General features: G+C 38.5%; 1 long non-coding RNA gene across 1 annotated transcript; it reads left to right on the top strand.

Moving 5' to 3' along the window:
• Positions 1 to 151: 151 nt before the first annotated feature.
• Positions 152 to 18,135, top strand: LOC125261044. Its single transcript, XR_007183200.1, has 4 exons — positions 152 to 211; positions 8,822 to 9,014; positions 10,994 to 13,529; positions 13,708 to 18,135. It is a non-coding gene; the product is annotated as an uncharacterized LOC125261044 (long non-coding RNA).
• Positions 18,136 to 22,784: the final 4,649 nt, after the last annotated feature.

Below are 22,784 nucleotides of genomic sequence, written 5' to 3' on the forward strand. Positions count from 1 at the left end.
GCGTCTAACATGGCTCTTTTTCATACAGATTACATAAAGAGAGAATTTTTGTTTTCGATTTGACTTACACGGTTTAATACATGACATATACACGTTTCTTTAGACATAAGTCTAAATTTTTTTGTGATTAGTATTCACTAAGTTACACTTCATTTTCTGAGAACTATCAGATTGGACTTTGTTCATAGGAACACGAGAGATCACGCATCATGTTTTCTTTATTTTGCAAAAAGCACATCATTTTGTTTTTACTCTGAGTGTACACAAATAAAAGAAGATATTTCACAAATGGTGTACAACTCTTAATTGTATGTGCAAAATTGACAGAGTATTTTTAGTCTCTTTCACACTGATAAGAAAAAAACCGAGGTGGTATCACCGGCAATACCTCCGACTCCAGAGTGTTAAGTACATGTCAGAGCCCATACTTCTTTACTTTAACTTGACTAAGTTTAGTCTGTACATCAACTTTTTACCAAAGTCTTTTTAAACATGAGTGTCCATACTTCTACTTGAGTGAAGGATGTGTGTACTTTTGCCATCTCTGACTACTATTAACTATTACTACTAACCTGCAATTTTCACTTGTTTCAAAACACACCATGCTGGAAATAACCTGCCATGGTGACGTATACTCAGATAAACCCCTGAGATACAACAGATAATGCAGCACATTGCCTTGCGACTTAAGATGACTTGACAACTGAGCGCAGGCATTTTACTCATGTTGGATGCATCAGCGTCACATTTGCATTGGTCGTACTATTTGAATTCATGATTGGTTGACTGTCAAATTAAAATCTTAAACGGAAAAATAAAATAAGGTTATTAACTGGTTAACGGTAATTTCAAACATTTATGTTAAAAACGTTTAAACTTGATTTAGTTTTTGTTTGTTCCTGTTAAATTTTGTTGGTTTACAATTTTTGTTTTCATTCCTTGAACCGGTTCAGAGCCCTGATCAACAATTATTTTTTTTACGGTGTATAATTTAGGAATAGGCAGTTTCTCACATTTTAAAAATAATAGACCTATCACCAAGCATTTTTTTTTAAATCTACAGTCTAATAAAGGTATTTAGAAAAATACAACTGCACTTGTTTCTTAATACTGCTTGTTCAGTATTGATCTAAATAGTCTATATAACGAAGAGCTAAACACTTTTGACAGGTTAAACTTGTTAATAAAAATAAGTTTATGTATTGCCTACAATTTAATAATGTAATGTTTTGTTGTAAAAAAGGATTAGAAAAATAAAGCATATTGAAAATCTGCAGCTCGTCAAAAATGGTTTGAGGTAAAAATTAGGTAAAATACACAAATAACATGTTCTATATCTGAATAAATTATTTTTTTTTTATTTCATGGTCAGAAGCTTTTATAGGCAACATGACAAAAATCATAAATATGACATGATATAATTTTATCTCAAACAAATGAGGAAAATAAAGTGGGTTCTATCCAAAAAGCTCAAAACAAATTTTATGTGAGAATGAAGACAGCATCAGTTAAGCTACGTAAACCATTTGAAAAGGTTAAATACACAAATAAAATGTTTAAGTCACAGCTGCATCTGTCTCTGAAAAAAACTTTCAGCAGCGATTTGATATTTTTCATCGATTTGATGTTACAGAACGAATACAATTTTTTGCTTTGATCTGGATTATATTATTCTTGGCCATGACAAAACACAACTGGCTTGCTTGTTCAAGGGTAGCTTACATTAAAGGTTGTTGCTATATGCCAGGGGTGGCGAACATTGGTTTTGGAGAGCCACAGTCCTGAACAGCTGAACTCTGCAGGACTGTGGCTCTCCAGGACGACACCCCAGCTATATGCAAAGGACTGAACATTTCACTATACCAATCTTTTTATGGACCCTAAAATTTTGCATACAGGTCAATACAAAATGAGCTGCCCTATGTCCAAGCCATGGGCATTGGACAAAGGCAGTTGCATGCATTCTCGTCAGATAAGCTGCTCCACTTCACCGTCATACTCTGATATTTCCTCATTTAAAAATATTATTTGTGAAAATAGTAAGAAGGATGCAAAAGATACAATATAATTTGCGATATACGTGAAATTATGTATGGAACGCAGGTTTTTTTTTTTTTTTTTTTTTTTTTTTTTTTTTTTAGGGATGACTTTCATTGTACAAACCATATTATCGGTAAAAGGCAAACTGAATAGAAACAGGCTGGAAACAGCAAATTTCCTAAACGCGTTGTTGGAAACTTTTATTCTCGTCGAAGCAGAGACCAGGAGACGTTGGGATATCTTTCAAGCAGAAGTTACTCTTTATTGAGAAACTCGCTGTGTGTGTCGCTGTAGTCATCCAAGTCTAACTAAGGCAGTGTACTTGGTAGTTCGTATACATTCAAGGGGGAGGGATACATGGAGTAAAGGAGGAGACAATATAAACAAAGCATGCAAATGCAGTGCAGGAATCAGGCCATTCCCTACATCTCCCAGCCATGATCTAATCAGCATAACTGTGTCATTCAAATGCATAGGTGCTAATCCAATCAGTCTGACAGTATTGCCCATACCTTTACATTATCATAGAGACAAAAGCACTGCTGTATCTTGAGCTTGTCCTGCCAAATGGTCAGGAAGTACAAAAGGTTAATGTTATAGACACCTGGGCTGCCTGCCTTGATCTCCTTTGAATGTCATTATCTTTACCTCAAAATGTAAAACACAATGTACATAAAGTTTTCAGTTCATATACTATTACATTGGAACCTAGATATAACATAGCACAAATCTGTAATCCCACAGCGTATTGTTTTGTCGACGAGGGGGAAAAAGAACAACTGGATGGCAACTTGGCTAATCTCTGTTCTCTCATGGACTGTAGACTCAGATCAAGGAGTGTCTGGTGAAAGGGTACATTTATCCCTTTCCAAAGAGGAGGAGATTGCAATTTGGCGCTTTTCCATTCCAATTTTATGATTGGCTGCTGGCATCAGAGGTGTCACACAGTGTGGCCCACCTTTTTTTCCTCTGTGGAACTCATTTGCATAGTTATTAATGGATTTGAATATGTTCTTGTGACACATCTTTGTTTCACCCACTGCTGCATCCAAAAGGTCCTGATGAATTTTTTTGGTGTTCCGGCATACAACTCGAATTCTGGAAAAGTTGGGATGTTTTTTTTTTTTTTATTATTTGAATAAAATGAAAACTAAAAGACTTTCAAATCACATGAGCCAATATTTTATTCACAATAGAACATAGATAACATAAATGTTTAAACTGAGAAATTTTATGGACAAAATGAGCTCATTTCAAATTTGATGCCTGCTACACTCTTTAAAAAAAAAAAAAAAAAAAAAAAAAATGCTTGGTTAAATATGGACAAACCCAGGGATTGGGATGTTTTCACCCAGCCATTTTTTTTTTTTTTTTTTTTTTTTTTTCCAACTAATTTTGGATTTATTTTTTTAGCCAGCAATATAGTAATATAGTAAAAGGCATGTTTTTGCTCACCCCCAAATGGGGGCAGATTTGTGGGGTATTTTAAGCTGAAACTTGACCAGACCAGAGACTTATATTACATCTTGTGAAAGAGGGCATAATAGGTGCCCTTTAACCCAACCTGCTGGGTTTTTCCATATTTAACCCAACTTGGGTTGTTTTTAACCCATCATTTTTTAGAGTGTACAGGTCTCAAAGTTGGCACAGGGGCAACAAATGGCAGAAAACACAAGACATTTTGAAAAGATATAGCTGGGAGAACATCTAGCAACTAATTAAGTTAATTGATAATTTATATTATATTGGCTATAAAGGGATGTCTTAGAGAGGCAGAGTCTCTCAGAAGTAAAGATGGGCAGAGGCTCTCCAATCTGTGAAAGAGTACATAAAAAGATTGTGAAATAAAAAAAACAATAAAAACAATGTTCCTCAATGTCAAATTGCAAAGGCTTTGCAAATCTCATCATCTACAGTGCATAACATCATCAAAAGATTCAGAGAAACTGTGCGTAAGAGACGAGGCCGAAGACCTTTATTGGATGCCCGTGTTTTTTGGGCCCTCAGACAATACTGCATCACTCATCGGCATGATTGTGTCAGTTACATTACTAAATGGGCCCATATGGAGTCAAATTAATGCCTTAAAGTTTTGCACAAAAATAAAGTTTTGCAAAACAAAAAAGAATTGAGCAATAAAAAATGTTTTGCAAACAAAAATAAAGAATTGCAAAGGAAAAATAAAGTATTGAGCAGAAAAAAATAAGTTTTGCAAACAAAAATAATAAATTGCAAAATAAAATAACGTAGTGCAAAAAAAATATATAATCAATTACAAAAATCAATGACACCTGTAATCCTATTTTATCTTTGTAATCCTATTTTTTTCATGTTCAAACCTACTAAATCATTTGCAACACTCATTTTATTCTGCGTTTCAGTCAAGCATGCGCTCACGATACCGGTTTTCCTTTGCGCTGCACTTTTCTGTGCGGTTCTCTTTATGGCACTGGTTTGACGTGGGGGTGGAGTCAAGAAACGGGGGCACGCCCCCGCGAAACACGTCATCGGCAGGAGACGCAGATCGCAACAGAATAGATCAAGCATAGAGACAGAGCGCATTTATTATAATCAGAAAACCACGCCCACCGGAGGGAAACAATCCAACCGTCTCCATTTACTTTGTATTGCGTGAGGCTGCCTTCTTGTCTTTTCTAACTTATTACAAAAAACAGAACAATGCCTAAAAGCTGCTGTGTGACAAGGTGTACAGCTAACAAGCTAAAAAACACAGAAATAAGTTGTTATAAGCTGTCGAACCCCAAAAAACTAATGTTTAAGGACACAAAAGTGGATACAGGCAGTGAGACGGAGCGCAACGGGTCATATTACTATAAGAAATGCATTGGAGGAGGTCGTAATCGGCGACAACATATGCTAAACAAACCAACAAAAACAAACCATTCATTATTTTTAACCATGTCAAAGAATTATTTCACCTGTCGCCGATTACGTTCCCCTCCAATGCATTTCGCGGGGGCGTGCCCCCGTTTCTTGACTCCACCCCCTCATCAAACCAGTGCCACAAAGAGAACCGCGCAGAAAAGTGCAGCGCAAAGGAAAACGGGTATCGTGAGCACACGCTTGACTGAAACGCAGAATAAAATGAGCGTTGCAAATGATTTAGTAAGTTTGAGCATGAAAAATATGTGGCAAAGATAAAATAGGATTACAGCTGTCATTGATTTTTGTAATTGATTATATTTTTATTTTTGCACTACTTTATTTTATCTTAAACTCATTTTTTCCGCTCAATACTTTATTTTTCCTTTGCAATTCTTTATTTTTGTTTGCAAAACATTTTTTTATTGCTCAGTTTTTTTTTGTTTTTTTTTGCAAAACTTTATTTTTGTGCAAAACTTTAAGGCATTAATTTGACTCCATAGGCCCAGGAATACTTCCAGAAAACACTGTCAGTAAACACAATCTGCCGTGCCATCTGCAGATGCCAATTAAAGCTCTATCATGCAAAAAGGAAGCCATATGTGAACATGGTCCAGAAGCACATCGTGTCCTGTGGGCCAAGGCTCATTTAAAATGGACTGTTTCAAAGTGGAAAAGTGTTCTTTGGTCAGACGAGTCCAAATTTAACATTCTTGTTGGAAATCATGGACGCCGTGTCCTCCGGGCTAAAGAGGAGGGAGAACTTCCTGCATGTCATCAGCATTCAGTTCAAAAGCCAACATCTCTGATGGTATGGGGGTGCATAAGGGCATGCGATATGGGCAGCTTGCATGTTTTGGAAGGCACTATGAATGCTGAAAGGTATATAAAGGTTTTAGACCAACATTAAATGAAAAATATGTCAAAGACAACCACAAACTTTTCAGCAGCTGGAAATCTATATCAGGCAAGAATGGGTTCAAATTCCAACACCAAAACTCCAGAAACCCATAACCTCGATGCCCAGACGTCTTCGAACTGTTTTGAAAACAAGAGGAGATGCTACACCATGGTAAACATACCCCCATCTCAACTATTTTGAGACCTGTAGCAGGCATCAAATTTGAAATGAGCTCATTTTGTGTATAAAATTGTAAAATTTCTCAGTTTAAACATTTATGTTATCTATGTTCTATTGTGAGTAAAATATTGGCTCATGTGATTTGAAAGTCTTTTAGTTTTCATTTTATTCAAAAACGTCCCAACTTTTCAGGAATTTGGGTTGTAAACCTGGGCCCTGGAATGTGCTTTCACTTTTTTGAGGGTTGAAGGCCTCTCCTTTCTTTGGCCAAACAAAAGCAACATCCACATGGCTACACAGCTCCAGTTTCATTTTATCAGACCATACAACAGACTTCCAAAACTCATCCCCATCTTTTAAATAGTCATGGGCAAACTTCAGTCTGGCTTTGTATGGCTGTGTGAGCAATGGATTTTTCTTTGTGCGTTGACCTAGAAGTTCTCCACAATGAAGATCCCACACAACAGTCTTCCTTGAAACTTTAAGTCAGGGAGAGGCCAGTTTAGCAACATCATCATTGCAGAGAATCATCGTTGCAGAGATTTGGGGGTTCTTGTTGACATTTCAGATTTTTTTTTTTTTTTTTTTTTTTTTTCTACAAAATTTTAGATATCGCTTATAGATATCTCCTGAATCAAATAATAATTTTGACAACCTGGATTTTCATTATATTTGTTACACAGCAATCTTGAAGATTTTTTTTTGAACAATCCACAATCCACCAAATGGGGCTCAATTTAATTTATATTTTACTCTGTAAAGTTTTATGAATTAAGTAAATATTGTTCCATATCTCCTTAAAATCTAATAATTGTTACCTTAACTGTGTGTCTGTGTGTGTGTGTGTGTGTGTGTGTGTGTGTGTGTGTGTGTAGAGATATATGTCGAGACATCTGTAAATATGATTAAACAACAAATGTGAGGCAAAAGTACAGAATGTCACATTTTACTATTGGCTGTTTTAACAAACACATCTTCCACCAACTAAAGCCCAAAGTATATTTCACTTTTTACGTGTATGCGAGGGTATGCGCCGGATTTTTGTAACAGCGCTTACTTGTACGCGCAGGTCGCACATGCGCATTTAAATTTTTTTTTGCAGCAATTAGTTTATCCACAAGATGGCAACCGTGCCCTGGGGGCGTAGATTGACAAGGTAGTCAAAAAGAAAAACAAGATATTGTGTGAAGAGGTTAGAAAGTACTCTTATTTGTACAGCTCTAGCATGAAAGAATACAAAGATGTTTACATGGGTTGTAACTAGTAGCGAGAGATTGCTCAAAACTGCACATGCGCCGAACACCAGTGTATGCGTATGAGTCAAATGAAGTATACTTTGCAAGGCTGTGCGTTCGACTGTGCCTGTACACTAGCGTATGCATAAAAAAAATGAAGGGCTTAAGAACAACAGAATGTTTCATCCCTCTAGTTAATGTGAGCGCAAGTATTGGGACAAATTGGTTCACAGATGTTTCTAAGAGATCAGCTATGTCCTGTTGCATTAATTGTTCACACATTAAAAAAAGCAGGGAATGTGTAGTATCAGTTTTATCAATTGCTTTTGCATTCTGCATCTACAGTTTGGATGCGACAAGAACTCAATTAGAGCTATATATTATACTTGGCCTTAACCAAATCAACAGTTTGGAATGTCGTGGAAAAAAAAAAACCTTGTGACTTCAGCAACCAGGTCAGCAGAGAAAAAACAACAGCAGTTGACTGACAAACAAATGCTGTGAAAAATAACTCTAAAATAAGTGTCAGATTAGAGTACAGAGTTAAGAGAGTTTTGGAACATATTTTTTGTTTTATGGACAGATGAGTTAAAGATTAACTTTTATCAAAGTGATGGGAAAGCAAATGTGTAGAGAAAAAAAATGTTAATAATCCAAAGCATACAGCCTTATTTGTAAAGCGTGGTGGAGGTGGTTTCATGGCATTGACATGCATGGCTGTCTCTGGAACAGGCTCACTCATTATTGATGACTTAATGAATCATGGCAGCAGCAGAATTAATTCAGAAGTTTACAAAAGCATCTTGTCTACCAATGGTTGGTTGCCAGTTCAAGAAAACACCACCAGACTCCACCAGAGACACTGAGAGTCTGTTGATATTTATGGGTCGCATACTCACTGCTTTGATTTCATGCATGGGATTTGCACTAAATACTAGCTTTTCAACTTGTACATTTGCTTTAAGTTAAATGGTTCCAATACTTATGCTGACATTAGAGGGATGAAACTCTGAAAGTGCTCTTCATAGTTGAAAACATGCATGTGTTAAAACAGCCAATAATAAAATGACAATCTGTACTTTTGCCTCATATTCATCTTTTAAGCATATTTACAAATGTCATGATGGCACAGTAAATGAGTAGTTTTGTTCTTACTGTCCCAATACTTGGAGGGTACTGTATATAAAAAAATCTTATATATTATTAAATATATAAATTTGTTATTAATATCTTATAAATCAAATATTACCACATGTAATTATTTAGTTTATATTTGTGAACTGTTGATTTAAAAATCTGGTGTTTGGCAATCTTCCTCCTAAATAAATATTTAAGTGAAAAGTTACAATTTAGTTTTTCATATATGTTGGCAACCCTTATTTACACATGCAGAGGGATGGCTATTGAATTTGGACTCACTACTTTGCATTGGGCCATAAGTTCCACTTTTTTGAAGGTGTCATGTCAGTCTAAAAGTAGATCAAGTTTAAAAATCGCACGATTTTGTTAGATCTTTGATTGTACTATGTAGATTATATCTGAAAACAACTTTTTTTTTTGTATTCATGTCTGTCTCTTACAGTAATGTTGTAGAGAAGTGTGTGATTCATTCGTCCCGTGCAGAGAGGGCCCTGCTCATCGATGAAGTCTGCTGTCAGAAGGATGGCCCTCACAGCGCCCTCTACACCATGATGAAGGACCAGTATGCAAATTATGTGGTGCAAAGGATGATTGACATGGCTGAGCCCGCCCAGCGCAAGATCATTATGCACAAGGTATAAGTACAGAATGCTTTGTCACATCAGTAAAATAATTAAAGGAATGATTTAGGGCTGTCACAATTCCTTGATTAAATTTGAGTACTCTATTTTAAAAAATACTCGATTGCAATTTTCCCGTCGAGTAACCTGCAAAATACCGGAAATGGTGCATAATGCATTAAAATCATTTAAAAGCCATACTATAGCTTAATGCTATTGTGAATTCACAAAGGCTGTGATTCAGTTAAATATATGCGCTGTGTATTTAATATATATATGTGCTTTATTTATTTACATGTGTGTAGGTTACGTTCTTGTTCAAGAAATTACAGTGGCTGTAGCATTTCTATCGTAAAGAAGTGGCCAAATATTACAGATTAAGTGGACATTTCAATTGTCATTTGGACAACATTAAACAAGAATTTGAGGTGCTGTAAAGTGTAACAACACCAGGCCGTTGGTGCCCTCTGCAGGCATTTGTTACAATACATAATGTAAATAAGATAATTTATATTATGCATATTATGTATTTTAAGTGTTTTTCTTGATTCTTTATTTAAAGGTGCCCTAGAATCAAAAATTGAATTTACCTTGGCATAGTTGAATAACAAGAGTTCAGTACATGGAAAAGACATACATTGAGTTTCAAACTCCATTGCTTCCTCCTTCTTGTGTAAATCTCATTTGTTTAAAAGACCTCCAAAAAATAGGCGAATCTCAACATAACACCGACTGTTACGTAATAGTCGGGATCATTAATATGTACGCCCCCAATATTTGCATATACCAGCTCATGTTCAAAGCATCACACAAGGACAGCCAGTATTAACATCTGGATCTGTGCACAGCTGAATCATCAGACTAGGTAAGCAAGCAAGAACAATAGCGAAAAATGGCAGATGGAGTGATTAATAACTGACATGATCCATGATTACATGATATTTTAATTGATATTTGTGAATTGACTGGTCCCACTTTATATTAAGTGGCCTTAACTACTATGTACTTACATCAAAAAATAAGTACAATGTACTTATTGAGTTCATATTGAATTGCAAAACACTTTTGCTGCTTTTGAGGTGGGATACAGGTAAGGTTAGGGAAAGCTTTGGTGGTATGGGTAGATTTAAGGGTAGGGGTAAGGTGTAAGGGACGGGTCAACAGTGTAATTATAAATGTAATTACAGAAATTAATTACAGATGTAATTACATGCAGGTGTTTTTAAAATATAAGTACAATGTAAAAACATGTATGTACACAATAAGTGCATTGTATCAAATTATTAATTTAAATGTAAGTACATAGTAGTTAAGGCCACTTAATATAAAGTGGGTCCAATTGACTTTATAAATGTTTCGTTAGCATGTTGCTAATGTACTGTTAAATGTGGTTAAAGTTACCATCGTTTTTTACTGTATTCACGGAGACGAGAGCCCTCGCTATTTTCATTTTTAAACACTTGCAGTCTGTATAATGCATAAACACATCTTCATTCTTTATAAATCTCTCCAACAGTGTGTAATGTTAGCTTTAGCCACGGAGCATAGCCTCAAACTCATTCAAAATCAAATGTAAACATCCAAATAAATACTATACTCATGCATGCATGAAGTATGCATGACGAACATCTTGTAAAGATCCATTTGAGGGATAAAAAAAATCTATGGGGTATTTTGAGCTGAAACGTCACAGACACATTCAGGGACACCTTAGACTTATATTACATCTTGTAAAAACTGGTTCTAGGGCACCTTTAAACCAAATATTATTGCCTCATTATTGTTATATATGTGTTTTAAGTCATTTTAAAGGCTTAGGTCTTTGCTTAGGTTTATTTTTATTACCACAAAAAATGTCAATTACTTGAATAATCATCAAAATAATCGACCGATTACTCGATCACCAAAATAATCATTAGTGACAGCTCTAGAATAATTAATGACATGTATTAATCACAGACAGTCTTTTAAACAATTCATGTTGTCAATTCCAGATTCGGCCCCATATTGCCACTCTCCGTAAATATACATATGGAAAACACATCCTGGCTAAGTTGGAGAAGTACTACATGAAGAGTGGATCAGACCTAGGCCCCATTGGGGGCCCCACCAATGGCCTAATTTAGGGGCCTGACACCCAACCCCTCGCACCTTTCCCTCAAAACCACATTTGTTATGGGCATCTCCTCCACCGTGGAGTTCTCTGTCATAGCCTTTAGGGATTTTACCAAAAAAATGAAAGGAAAAGAAGTGGGCTTCACCTAAGAACGCTGAGACGTCTGACCAGTGCCCTGATGCAGTCTCTGTTGACCCCCACCCCCCACCCCCACACACACACCAGAGAATGCATGGTCTGTAAGCTGTTTCCTGGGTAAAGCACAACACTCTTGTTTATGATGGAATTGATGTAACTGACTGTTTCCTTTTGTTTTCTAGTAAATAACTTGTACATTTTTTTTTAACTTGTACATTCTCTGTAGAAAAAGAAATGTTTGCTGAAAATTTACAGTTCTTACAATTTACACCAGCAAGTGACTTTATAAGGCCAAACTGAGTGATCCTTTTTAATTATTTTCCTATTTTTGTTTTTTATATCCAGACTTCACAATGGCACAGTTAAGAAGTGTGGTACGTTTAAGCCCTGTTTTAGCGCTATGGTGCACAAGCCAAAGCTGCTGATGAAAAATAATGAGCCAGTCAGATTGATCTTCAAGAAATTTGCTAGTAGACAAGTCTGCCTTCCCATTAAGTTAGTTGGATTAAGATATCCAATACCAATTATAGAGCCTTGCTGCCTAGAGTTTGCTGCCTTCAAATGGGAGTGGTATCATTCGGAAGTGGTTTGACGTGGATGCACTTGTCATCTCTTTTCTTTCCCTCCCTCATGTGCATTCTACTAACTGCTCCATCTTTTGTGTTTTTTTTTTTGTTTTTTTTAAGAGCATGCATGTGGTTGCAATATACTCTTCATCCCACTGACCAAGTCTGTTCCACACAGCTATTGTCTCGGTTCACTATTGTGTTTAGAATCATGTCTAAGGACACCAGATCTCTTGCCATTTTACACATCTCTGAGACCGGTACCTTGGTAGACAGATGAAACCTGGAATAATTTTTCTATTTTGGGGTGTGTTGGAGATATGTGAGGCATGAAGGGGTGGGGAGATTTGGCATGCTTTGTCTGGATTTAATGTTTTAAAAGAATGATTTTTGTAATGTTTGTGGAACATCTGTCTATCGAGTTGTTTTTTTGAACACTGCCCTAGAAACAGTATAGTTATGTACTGATTATCATCTCTTTACATTGTAATAGCTTAGGCAAAATGTATAGCATCTTTATGTACAAGTAAATATTAAATCGTTGCTGTTTTTCGGGTGTGGGGGGAGACGGTGCTTAAGATTTAGATGGGCAAAGTCGAGAGGTGAGTGGGCGACGGTCCCTGTTCTTGGTGTCATCCCAGGATGTTTGGCTTCAGAACTAGAATAACAGAATTGATTTCATTCAACGTGAGATGTTGTGGGGTCGGGTCAAATGTGTGGTGTTCATTGGTGTAAATTGAGAATGTGCAGGAAGTATACTTTTTCAGAGAATGGACATGGGGCTGCCGTCTTCTGCTGCACATTTTTTCTGTATGGCTTATATATTAATGGCTTTCGTTCTTTTGCTTCATATGAATAAATGTAGAATACATGTAGTATATGTGGAGTTAAGTGTAAGTTTATTAGTTGAAAAGAAGAAAAATCTAGTTGTAATGTTGGACAGGCTAAATTGCGTATTGATTTGCTTTTATCTTGTCTGTACAGTTGTACATTTGTAAACGTTAATGCTGTAAATGGAATGTCTTTTACACTTTTTGGGAAAGAAAAAAATTAGCAAAATGTGCATTTTGATGTGTGAATATTCATCACTCCTTTCCCTTTGAATATAATGTATACAGTTTTCTTTGAACAAGGATTATTTTAAAAAAAAAAAAAAAAAAAAAAAAGAAAAAAAAAAAACTTTTTATGCATCAATCTCAAGATGGTTTTGTTTTTAATCAGTTTTTGGAAAAGGTCAGCCTCTTTATGTACCTGGAGCAGTGACACCTTCTGTTGACATTGTCATTTTGACTTGTGGCAGTTGAATAAAATAATTAAAAAATTAATGAATTAAAAAAAAAAAAAAAAAAAAAAAAAAAAACATGGGGCTGTCTTTGGTTCAACCTGCTACCATGGAAATTTCACAAGACACAAGAATTATTTTTGTATAAAGGAGTGCTGTATTTTGGAACAGCCACTAACTTGTAAGCAAAATAATTGTAAGATATTGTCAATTATATAAATATGAACATATGAGTTTTGTCACACTGTCAAAGTCATGTACATTTTCAGGTGGCCTTATGTACATTTCCAGATGTTAGATGAGGAAAACATTTTTTTTTTTTTTTTTTTTTTGGGAAGCAGAATTGTGGCTATGTATGATTAAACTGTTCTTCTAACATTTGATTTTGTTGTCTGAAGCTTTTATTATTCACTCTGAAAACGTCTCAGGTTACGTATGTAACCATGGTTCCCTGAGAACAGGGAACGAGACTCTGCGTTTAGCGCTATGGGGAACCGTCACTCGTGACAGGTGTTCGAAATGCCAAGAATCACACCACTCCAATCCTGTTCAGCAGGCAACCCGAAGCATGGCAGTGTAACGCAGAGTCTCATTCCCTGTTCTCAGGGAACCATGGTTACATATGTAAGCTGAGACATTCCCTTTCAAAAGGGAAGTCAACTCTGCGTTTACCGCTATGGGGAACGATATACCCACAGCGCCATGCTGGAGCAGAGTGCATGACAAATGTCTGGACAAACGTCCAGAGAAAAGCCGGGAGCAACTCCCCCCAAGTCTGTCAGTGACAGCATTCCCTATGGCCAACAGCCCAAGCTGAGCCTAAAAGAGGCCTTCCGCAGAAAGCCTTCCAAGGCTGCTCAAGGCATCTGGGACTGTCGTGGCAGATTTGATGTTTCTTTGTCCCTTCAGATCTGGTCTCGAAGAAAAACTCGAAGTTTCAGGTCTCAGAAGTATTTAACTTTATTGTCAAGCAACAAAGTGAGATGCCAGCTCTGCATCTGAGGCTCCCTTAGCTGTGGCACAGTTTTATACATTTTTCTTATCTCTTAAAAAACACACCAAAGTAATATCATTGGCTGGTAATATTCGCTCTTGTTTGACCTGTACAGTTAAATAGGCCGAAAGGGCCTCACAACACTTCTAGCTTTTATAGTAAGCAAACAAATGCTACAGTTGTTTTCTATAGGATGGATAAAATACTCCATCAGGACCAGCAATCTGTGGGAAGTGGTCTCTTAAAGGGAATGTGGCCAGGAAACCAAACGGAACCCCGGCCAGTCACTAGAGGGGAACAAAGTCACCCCCAACGCCACCAAGGAGGCCGTACTAATCTAATGAAAGCCAAACATAGTCTGGGCCAGCCCTGTCTGATACACAGAATCTCCAAAGTGCATTCTTCAAAGAAGAGAGCAGATAAGAGCGACTGCGAAAGAGCAGTAAGCAACTCAAACCCACGCGCAGAGATGGGCATCCTGGAGAGCGGAACTCAGCTGAGCACTATAAACCCTCGTATTGAGGGGAGTATAATCCACTCGTCCTAGGATCTACTCAGTGTCTGATTAAAGCACTGAGGAGGCTGTGCGCTAGAAAAACCCTGGTACAGGGGAGCACAAACCAGCCTAGGGCTAGTCTGAACGGGAGACTTCATAGAAGTCTAAAATCAATGACCAGCTTAGGGAGCTAAGCACAATTACGCAGTCAACCCAAAGGGAAGTATGAAGCTCAACCTAACAGACAGACCATACTGTAGGCACATAGTCATGATGCCGACCAGAAGGGGCCTACAACATAACTAAAGTTCTTACAAATTAACTGATATCACACCAAGAACCCAATTCATATGGTGGTATTCAGGGGATGGCCCATAAGGCCATTCGACTGAAAACATAGCATGCTGAGCGCATGTCCAACCAAGTAATTAGGCAGCTGTGAGTGCCCACGAAACAGCCCGTCCAACACAATACAACGAGCAGTGTACTCGGTAAAAGCACCTTTCTACTCTTTAAGCAAGAGGAGTACAGCGTACGCCATCACGCGCTAAAGAAGGTCCCATGGGCCTATAACCTCAGCAGACACGTGGCATCAGCTCGTGGCAGTGTTATCAAGGATCAGGCTAAACAGACCGACTACAAAGGAGGTCATCAGTCAGCCCGAGCCCTGGCCAGCCAATGACTCAAATCCCTTTTTACTGTTTTCAGTAAAATTGTCAGAGAAAACACTCAAAAAGGTACATGCCAGCATGCTCCCAAAGGAGGCCCTTAAGGTCTACCCGTCACACACGGCATCAGCTAGCGGCCACTTAAGTTCTAGGAGCAAAATAGAACCGAGTAACAAACAAGGTAGCTAGCTCAAGGAAGCAAATGCATAAAACCAGACAAACAGTTGGTTTTAACACAAGAACTCACCTTGAGAGGCAAGCCACTCAGAAAATGTACTCAGTAAAAGCACCTTTTACTCTCTAAGCAAGAGGAGTACAAAGCCAAACTCCAGCGTGACACATAGGAGGCCTGCGAAGGCCTACAACCCGTAAACACGCGGCGTCAGCTAGTGGCAATCATGACCCATCCATGGTGATGAGTCACATAGAAATCCACACAAAGCTGTGCCAACATGCAGACTGAAAGGAGGCCCTGGTGGGGCCTTCGACCTCCATGAACACATGGCATCAGCCAGTGGTAGCTTCATGACTAAAACCAGCCAGCAGGCAAAGTACTCGAGAAAACCCTTAGGTAAGAGAAGTACACACTGCTCTGCAGAACTCTACGAAAGGCCTGACCTAGGGCCTACTCATACAGAGGTGGGCGTGGCCGATGGCGGCGTGAGTCATAAGACAAGACTCAACCATGGAATGAGTCTAGATATAACCAACCCAGCTGGACCAACACCAAGGCTACAAAGGAGGCCTGGCCTACTACTTTTAGCACCATGTGGCACCAACCAGTGGTCATATATAAGACCCAACCTCAAAAAAGGGACCAGCACTAAACCCTAAAGTTTACTGAGGGTAACTAGCTTACACAATCTGAGCTTAGGTGTACACATTCCAACAGGCAATGTACCCAGTACACATAATATGCTATCATGGTCTAGGGAAGGCCTGCAAGGCCTGCTACCTCAAACAACATGAGCATAAGCCTGAGGCAGTGCTAAACTAAGTGAGAAAACTCACGATCGTAAACCAACAGCGCCCAGAAGCAAGCTGTATTAAGAGAGAGGCTACCAAAAGAGAGCCAACAATCTAACAGCATATGAAAAAGAGCTGCTGTGGTCATGATCGACTGGGAGCTACCAGAGATCATACTATTCTAACCAGAATAATTCTCTCTACACTCAACCTGAGTGTGCAATCCAACAGGTGATACACTCAGTGAAACACAAACCCTAACCGGGGAGTACAACAAAACACCATGTTCATAGATAGAGGCTAATCACAGCCTGCTATCACAGAAACAGGCGTTAACCTGTGGCAGCACTAGAGTAAGCTCACATATATTGAAAGTATGTAGGGCTAAAGCTTAGAACCCAAAGCAAGCGCAAATGCTTTGTAATACATGCCATCCAAACAGGATAAATGCTTTCACAAAACAGATCTGAGATCTGCATTGAACCCTTGAGACTGAAAGCTAAAAACATTTAGCACCGTATGCTCAAACTTGAATATAATTCAAGGGGCTCATGTGAAGATATTATAAGCATGACAAAAGTTCTAAAAAGTGGGGCCTAGCAGCACCGCATAACTTATCTCCTCAAAGATAAGGGCCTACCACCTGGAAAAACAGCACCAAGAAGGCTAATAACAGCCTATAGCCTTAGCTGTTAACCTCAGCCATAGCACCTACATTTTCACATCGAAGGGGAAATGGGCATACGGCCAACAACTCCCTCAGGAGGAGGCCAGAACTAGGAACTACACAACCTCACAGGGATAGTAATAATAAGGGTGATGTAGCAAACAAACACCTAAACCTAGCTCTAGCCTAGCCGCTAGCTAAGGCCTACTGGGCCAAGCAAAGCTTGGGCTTCATTTTGAATCCTTCAAATATGAGGAGAAAATGAAGCACTGCAAGCAAACAGTGTCAGGCAGCCGATAAGCCGTCCTGCACACAAATAACTGAAGCGACGAATGCTAACTCAAACCAAACTAAAGTATTAGCTGAGAAGCTATTCTAACATAGGAGGCTACAAAATAGTGGCCATAAAGCGGCCTGCATGTTTTGAAAACTAGCCAACCTAATGCTACAGTTATTTTGCCCAAAAGAACCCCTTCTAACTTTACTGACTACATGCTCAGGAAAGCTATACAGGAAAAACAAGGTCTACACTTTTTATAAACATAAAAATATAGACCCAGTTTACCTTGCTGCGGCTCGTAGAACGAAGATTTTCCCTCCTTATTATAATGCATGAAGAAGGATGAAATCAAAAGTTCTTTTAAGCCTAAAAGCACTTTCACTATCAAGCCAGAAGGTGGCCTTTAGAAAAAATATTATCAAAAGGCCAGCCGACAGCCTAACTGTAAAAGAAGCACCTGAGCAAGTAGAAAGATCTCAAACTCAGGAGGCGGAGGAAGAAGGGGCGAGGGCAAATGCAATGTTGCCCCCGCAACGAGAGGGAATCGATCACAGACGCTATTGGTGTACGTGATCAATCACCTCCTCAAACCTGCTTCTTCCTCCTCGAGCCCAGCCATTTCTGCGTCTGCTCTGAAAAGAGGAGGTGCTTGAGCCAACCATACTGGACCTCTGGCCCTGTCTCAGAGCCTCAGCTCAAGATGGGCCAGCCTCCTGATAAACTACATACTCAGAAAAACTATAAAGGAAAACAAGGTCTTATTTTAAAACCATAAAATAGACCCATCTCATATTCCTGCGGCTTCATTTTTTTTTACATGAAAAAGGATAGAATCTAGGGTTCTTTTAAGCCTAAAAGATCCTCTCATTATCAAACCGAAAAAGTGGGCCGACAGAAATAATTACTATGGGCCCAGTCTGATCATAAGAAGTATCTGAGCATGATTTTATATATAATATGATATGTATGTATGTATGTATGTATGTGTATATATATATATATATATATATATATACACACACACACACACACACATATATGTATGTATGTGTGTATATATATGTGTGTGTGTATATATGTATATATATGTATGTATGTGTATATATATATGTATATATATATATATATATATATATATACACATACATACATACATACATACATATCATATTATATATAAAATCATGCTCAGATACTTCTTATGATCAGACTGGGCCCATAGTAATTATTTCTGTCGGCATATATATATGTGTGTGTGTGTGTGTGTGTGTGTGTGTATATATATATATATGTGTATATATACAGTGGGTACGGAAAGTATTCAGACCCCTTTAAATTTTTCACTCTTTGTTATATTGCAGCCATTTGCTAAAATCATTTAAGTTCATTTTTTTTTCCTCATTAATGTACACACAGTACCCCATATTGACAGAAAAACACAGAATTGTTGACATTTTTGCAGATTTATTAAAAAAGAAAAACTGAAATATCACATGGTCCTAAGTATTCAGACCCTTTGCTGTGACACTCATATATTTAACTCAGGTGCTGTCCATTTCTTCTGATCATCCTTGAGATGGTTCTACACCTTCATTTGAGTCCAGCTGTGTTTTGATTATACTGATTGGACTTGATTAGGAAAGCCACACACCTGTCTATACAAGACCTTACAGCTCACAGTGCATGTCAGAGCAAATGAGAATCATGAGGTCAAAGGAACTGCCTGAAGAGCTCAGAGACAATTGTGGCAAGGCACAGATCTGGCCAAGGTTACAAAAAAATTTCTGCTTCACTTAACGTTCCTAAGAGCACAGTGGCCTCCATAATCCTTAAATGGAAGACGTTTGGGACGACCAGAACCCTTCCTAGAGCTGGCCGTCTGGCCAAACTGAGCTATCGGGGGAGAAGAGCCTTGGTGAGAGAGGTAAAGAAGAACCCAAAAATCACTGTGGCTGAGCTCCAGAGATGCAGTTGGGAGATGGGAGAAAGTTATAGAAAGTCAACCATCTCTGCAGCCCTCCACCAGTCAGGGCTTTATGGCAGAGTGGCCCGATGGAAGCCTCTCCTCAGTGCAAGACACATGAAAGCCCGCATGGAGTTTGCAAAGATGGTGAGAAATAAGATTCTCTGGTCTGATGAGACCAAGATAGAACTTTTTGGCCTTAATTCTAAGCGGTATGTGTGGAGAAAACCAGGCACTGCTCATCACCTGTCCAATACAGTCCCAACAGTGAAGCATGGTGGTCATGCTGTGGGGGTGTTTTTCAGCTGCAGGGACAGGACGACTGGTTGCAATCGAGGGAAAGATGAATGCGGCCAAGTACAGGGATATCCTGGACGAAAACCTTCTCCAGAGTGCTCAGGACCTCAGACTGGGACAAAGGTTTACCTTCCAACAAGACAATGACCCTAAGCACACAGCTAAAATAACGAAGGAGTGGCTTCACAACAACTCTGTGACTGTTCTTGAATGGACCAGCCAGAGCCCTGACTTAAACCCAATTGAGCATCTCTGGAGAGACCTAAAAATGGCTGTCCACCAACATTTACCATCCAACCTGACAGAACTGGAGAGGATCTGCAAGGAGGAATGGCAGTGGATCCCCAAATCTAGGTGTGAAAAACTTGTTGCATCTTTCCCAAAAAGACTCATGGTTGTATTTGATCAATAGGGTGCTTCTACTAAATACTGAGCAAAGGGTCTGAATACTTAGGACCATGTGATATTTCAGTTTTTCTTTTTTAATAAATCTGCAAAAATGTCAACAATTCTGTGTTTTTCTGTCAATATGGGGTGCTGTGTGTACATTAATGAGGAAAAAAAAATGAACTTGAATGATTTTAGCAAATGGCTGCAATATAACAAAGAGTGAAAAATTTAAGGGGGTCTGAATATTTTCCGTACCCACTGTATATATATGAGTGTGTGTTTGTGTATATATATATGTGTGTGTGTGTGTGTGTGTGTGTGTATATGTATATATATATGGGAGGTAAAAGAAGAAGAGGAGAGCGTAGATATAAATCGCCCTTTAAATAGCTGGGGGATCGATTACAAATGCAACGGTGTTTACAATCGATCACCCATTACTCTCGCTTCTTCCTCCTCCCGTCTGTCTGGCTCAGATCCAAATCTGAATGGCTAGGGGTTTTTCCATGCCCTCCCGATCTCAAACGCTGAGATCAGGAGAGAATGGAAAGTCTATGGGAGCTGCAACATTCATGGACAGAAAGGAACCGTTCATCGAGCCGTCTGTGCGCGGACCCTTTCTTAACATGCCCTCATGGCAGCTGCAGCCCGCCGAAAAGCACGTCCCAAAAACACAGCAGCTCCATATACCCAGCAGCCAGAGGAGCGCTCGCTATCAGACGCGGTGACGTCAAACACGGACGTCACCATCATCCAGCCACTCATCCTCGCCAGCCCCGGGGAAGCCGAGAAAGAATACAATTCTCTCAAACTTCCCAACGAGCTTACCTGCAAGCCCTATGATTGCAGCCACTGTATTGCCTCAGCACACACGGGGCTAGAATCACCAGGCACAGATGTAGACACCTCCTCCCTCGGGAAGTGTCAATCGAGAATGGAGCATCCCGATAGGAGAGACTCTTACAGTGAACAATAGACAAACACACAGACGGTGCCCTCAAGCACCGTATATGCGTTCACTCCTCTCCAGACAGAAAAACACCAGAAATGTGTAAATCAAGTGTCAAACCCCTGGGACACGGATGAACACATTCTCCTGAACATTGACATAAATGGAGTAATTCCTTATCGGTGTTATGAAACAATAGCATGAACAAGACAGTCCCGAAAAGACGAGAAGATGTTGACTGCTTCCTCAGGTGCTCCCTTTATACGTCACGGTTCACGCCGTAATTGGAGTGGTGTGATTCTTGGCATTTCGAACACCTGTCACGAGTGACAGTTCCCCATAGCGATAAACGCAGAGTTGAACTCCCTTTCAAAAGGGAACACTATACTCACTGCACACTCATTGACAGCTGAAAGGAATATTATTTGTTAAATATTCTTCATTTAAATGTAGCATGCTTTTGATTATCACACAATGTATGTTAATATTTTAAATCAGATTTATAAATATTTACCATACAGATCGTTTTTGCGTTGTGCATGCAACCCTTTCAGCCTCAAGTACCTTATTGCTTTTATACTGTTACCACACAATACAATTATGGTAACACTTTACAATAAGGTTCATTAGTTAAACATTAGTTAATGTATTAACTAACATGAACTAATCATGTGCAATACATTTGTTACTGTATTATATAACCGTTAACATTAGTTAATGAAAATACAGTTGTGCATTGTTTGTTAGTTCACTGAATTAACTACCGTTAACAAGATTTTAATAATTTATTAGTAAATGTTGAAATTAACATTAACAAAGATTAATAAATGTTGTATAAGTGCAGTTCATTATTAGTTCATGTTAACCAATGTACTTAACTAATGTATAGTGTTACCGAAACCTGCAATTGCAGTTATTTGTGCAATTATCTTTACGTGGGTTGTGCATCAGCACGGCTCCTCAGCGCGGATGAATCTAATGTTTTGACGAGATTGTGTGGCTGTCAGTCACCGCTGTCAGTACTGTACCTCAAAATCACCTCAAAATCACAGATTGTAGTCTTGGAAATATTCCAAAACAAGCAGTTATTTGCACAGTTATCTTTACGTGGGTTGTGCATCGGCACGGCTCCTTAGTGCGGATGAATCTAATGTTTTGACGAGATTGTGTGACTGTCAGTCACCGCACCAGTGGATACTGTACTTCAAAATCATAGACTGTAGTCTTGGAAATATTCCAAAATAAGAATTTTCACTGGGAAATGTCATCTGAACAAGTAACAAATCTGCCACTTTTTTTCTGACCAACTGAGGAAAAAGCATTATAATAAATTGCACTACCAATGGTAAATAAATCTAACAATCACTTAGCTCATATCACATCAAACCATGCAAATTATTATTGTTATACTTTGTTCTAAAATTGTTAATGTTAACAACATTAGCATTGCGTGACTTCGTGTATTTAGTGTATATTAGCGTTACCTGTAGATTTCAATTTCTGTACAGTCTAATCTCTTAACGTTAATTTGTCATACCATACAATCCAGCATCAAAATAAGTTTAATTATTCCAGCTGCTGTTATAGTCAAAAGGCTATAAATGATCTGTAACCTGCAGCATCCTCACATGCAATATAGCCTACTAGCTGGGACTCCTTTATGTAAACAGACGTGACGTAATGATGCAAAGACGGCTGCATGCTCGAATTTCCCGCAGAAACCTACCAGTACCACTCGAATTAGAAAACATTATTACAAGCTTACCATTGTGAATCAGGCTAAGGTAAGGAGATAGTTTTGAACACTGGCTGGTTATGTACTTGCTCAATTTTTTTAGGATAATTTTTAACCAAAAAACGTTATGGACTGCAGCTTTAATATGTTACTTTTGGAGTCAAATCATTAAATACCATGTTCCTAACATGCCACATCTGACTCATACGGAGCTCAAATGAAGACAAACTTTTTGCATGCACTGTCGTTTATTTTTTATATACAAAATATATTTCCTC

This window comes from Megalobrama amblycephala, unplaced genomic scaffold, assembly GCF_018812025.1.
Source record: "Megalobrama amblycephala isolate DHTTF-2021 unplaced genomic scaffold, ASM1881202v1 scaffold253, whole genome shotgun sequence".
NCBI lineage: Eukaryota > Metazoa > Chordata > Actinopteri > Cypriniformes > Xenocyprididae > Megalobrama > Megalobrama amblycephala.